Source organism: Hemiscyllium ocellatum, chromosome 35 (genome assembly GCF_020745735.1).
Source record: "Hemiscyllium ocellatum isolate sHemOce1 chromosome 35, sHemOce1.pat.X.cur, whole genome shotgun sequence".
Classification (NCBI taxonomy): domain Eukaryota; kingdom Metazoa; phylum Chordata; class Chondrichthyes; order Orectolobiformes; family Hemiscylliidae; genus Hemiscyllium; species Hemiscyllium ocellatum.
In genome coordinates, this window is record NC_083435.1 from 24119259 (window position 1) to 24122976 (window position 3718).

The 3718-nt window shown below is 51.0% G+C and overlaps 1 pseudogene; it reads right to left on the reverse strand.

The window, feature by feature from the left end:
- Positions 1–2540: 2540 nt before the first annotated feature.
- LOC132833023 (U1 spliceosomal RNA) lies at positions 2541–2678 on the reverse strand (annotated as a pseudogene).
- Between the last annotated feature and the right edge of the window lie 1040 nt (positions 2679–3718).

Below are 3718 nucleotides of genomic sequence, written 5' to 3' on the forward strand. Positions count from 1 at the left end.
AGCGCAATATCAACCAATCAGTGACATCAGCGGGGGTGCTTTATGCGCCAATCAGACGTGGGATTTACTGGACCAATCAGAAAATGCCAGGCGCCAGCCGCCAGCGGCTCAGAACGATACAAAAGGAGGGGCGGGGTGGGTGAGTGAGTGAGAGAGAGAGACATGGGGATGGGGATGGGGATGGGGATGGGGATGGGGATGGGGATGGGGATGGGGATGGGGTTGAGGATGAGGATGGGGTTGAGGATGAGGATGAGGATGGGAATGGGGATGGGGATGGGGATGTGGATGAGGATGGGAATGGGAATGGGAATGGGAATGGGGATGGGGATGGGGATGGGGTTGAGGATGAGGATGGGGTTGAGGATGAGGATGGGAATGGGGATGGGGATGGGGATGTGGATGAGGATGGGAATGGGAATGGGAATGGGAATGGGAATGGGGATGGGGATGGGGAAGGGAAGTCCACTGGGAGGTGAAAGGACCGTGGGATTGCCAGAGATGCGTCCGTGATAATGCTGTTCATATGCAAGTTGAAACCTTAACCACTTTGATTCCTTTCCCCACAGGTCACCGAAGGCGCCAGATTGTTTGCTGATCCCTGCCTGGGAGCTGGCTCTGGGTGTGAAAGACTCAACTCTACAATCAACCACTGATCCTCAATCCGGGATCAAGGGCTGATCCTCAATCCGCGATCAAGGGCTGATCTTCAATCCGCGATCAAGGGCTGATCCTCAATCCGCGATCAAGGGCTGATCTTCAATCTGCGATCAAGGGCTGATCCTCATCCACGGTCAAGGGCTGATCCTCATCCACGATCAAGGGCTGATCTTCAATCCGGGATCAAGGGCTGATCCTCAATCCACGATCAAGGACTGATTCCCAGCCCCGAACTATGTTCGCTGATGATTTGGAGACGCCGGTGTTTTTGGGACAAATTCTGTGTCTTGAATCACGACAACCACCTGAAGGAGCAGTGCTCTGAAAGCTTGTATTTCCAAATAAACCCTGTTGGACTATAACCTGGTGTTGGACGGTGTTTTTCGTTTAAACTTTTAATAGTTAGTACTAAAGTTTATTTGTAAGACTAGCAACATAAATATCTCATCTCGTCAGTGTGGAATGGATAGGTGGGAAGGAAAATGGACAGGTGGGACAGGTCAGGTGGACGGTCGGGTCTGAGATGAGGTGGGGGTTGGAAGATGAGGAAACGAATGAAGTCAACATTGATGCTGAGTGGTTGGAGGGTCCGAAGGCGGAGGATGAGGCATTGCTCCACCCAGGCGTGAGGTGGGCTGGATTACAATTACAACATGCGAAAGACATCTGAATGGCTATATAGATAGGAAGGGTTCAGTGGGATAACGGCCAAGTGCTGGCAAATGGGACAAGATTAAATTAGGATATCTGGATTACTGCGGAGCAGCTGTGCGGCAGAACAAAGTGGGCTGGAGACCTGGATCAGTGCGGGGCAGCTGTGAGCCAGCACACAGTGGACTGGAGGCCGAGTGTGGTGTGGTGTGGAGAGGCTGGGAGGCAGAACAGAGTGGGCTGGAGGGCTAGATTAGTGTGGAGCAGCTGTGATGTGAGGCAGAGGCCTGGATCAGTGTGGGGCAGCTGTGAGGCAGAACAGAGTGAGCCAGAGACCTGGATCAGTGCAGAGCAGCTGAGAGCTGAAGAGCCGATGGAGAGCCGCAACAGTCTCGAGTGGCTGAGAGCTGGATTGGAGCGTATTCGAGGCCTGTATCAGCACAGAATGGCTGAGTCCTGGATGGGGCAGTATTCGAGGCCTGTGTCAGTACAGGATGGCTGAGGCCTGGATCAGTACAGAAAGGCTGAGAGCTGAATTGGAGCAGACTGGAGGCTTGGAGCAGAGCAAAAGCGGTAGTTGGACTGGAGGTGGTTGTGGAGCTGGGGGAAGCTTGCTGTGAAGGTGAGAGGTACATTCAAGTGGGTGGGGGTTGGGGAGCATTGATGGGGATAGGTCAGTGTGGAGTGTGGAGTGGATAGGTGGGAAGGAAAATGGACAGGTGGGACAAGTCAAGTGGAGGGTCGGGTCTGAGATGAGGTGGGATGTGGAAGATGAGGAAACGAATTAAGTCACCATTGATGCTGCGTGGTTGGAGGGTCCGAAGGCGGAGAATGAGGCATTGCTCCCCCAAGGGGTGAGGTGGGCTGCATTGTGCACTTTGTAGCTCAGGGTGTTGATGCCCTTGCTTGGTAGGTTGGCGAAGAAGCAAATGGTGGTAAGACATGGAGCAGATGGTGACTGAGAGCAGTTAAGAGGGAAGGTGTTTAAGTAACATGTTCAGAGATATAGTGAGGAAATGGAGGGAAATGGTCGCATATGCAGCAGAGGTTTGGTGGTCGCTTAATGGTTTTAAACTTTGAACTGCTCTTGCTTGGAGAGGGAAGAAAGGTATCCCAAAGACTGCCCGAACAAACCTGGACGTTAATGTAGCAGCGACAAGGCAAGTTACAGCATAACAGCACTGCCTACAGAAAACGTGTATTTCAGATTCTGTCATTGGTTTGTAAATCAGGGGAGAGCGCGAACGCAGTCCCCCACTACCACAAATTTTGCAGTCGAGTATCCCGCATTTGGGGACATCGCAGGCGTCAGTACACCCGAAGTGCAATGGGATAGCCTCGTCCTGGAAGCGGCACTTTTTAAAAATTTCAAAATATACTTTATTCATAAATAAATCTTTGGTACCTGTACAATTTGTCATGTCATTGTGGGGCAGTGGGTACCCTCTGGTTCTCATTGGGTGGAGGGTGGACTTCGGAAGGTCCGTTATTTCCTGGTTGGGAGGAAATGCCCTCCTTTTTATCTACGGCGCTCTGTCTCTTCTGGTGTTGATGACCTTCTTTGCACCCGTCTTCCCCACCTGAAGAGCTGGCCATCTCTCCATCATGCAGCTGTCTTTTCCCCCTTTGCTGGGAGGCTTTGGGGGCCTGGCAGGATTTTCTCTTCCTGTTTTTAATAAGTATCTGCTCCTCTGCCTTCTCCATGACCTCCTCCTCCATTGCTTCCATCTGCCCAGCAAGAATCAGCTGCTGCCTCCTCCACTCCAGCCTGTTCTTCTTTCTAGGTGCCAACAGTCTCCGTTTCCCTGCTGTCTGGGTGGACCTTGCTGGTCTTTGGGGGTCCATGGCTCACATTGCCACCTCCAGCCATCATCCTGGGAGCGCCACCACATATATCATGTCATCTCTCCTACCAGGTAAGTATGCTCAGCACTCACACTCGCTCACACCCCACAACAGCCGCTCCGTCTCACTCTCACACTCACTCACTTTTGCAACATCGAACATTCACTTACTCAACCTTCCCTGCCTGTCGATCAGCTTCATTCTTCAAATGGATCACCGAATCTCTCCAGGACTCCCGTTTTACTCAAATCCCACCCACGGCTGCCCCTGCACTGCTTATCTGCATGGAGCCCTTCAAAGGACGCGCAGTCGAGTATCCTGCATGTGGGGACATCGCAGGCGTCAGCACACCCAAAGTGAATGGGATAGCCTCATCCTGGGAGCGGCTTTTTTTCATTTCAAAATATACTTTATTCATAGAAATAAGTATAAATTTTAAGTATAAGTATAAATTCTTTGGTACCTGTACAATTTGTCATGTCGTTCATAGATATATACATTGCATGTCTTAACGTTACAAAGAACAGATTGAATTAATCGAATTTACAATTATCCTATTTAC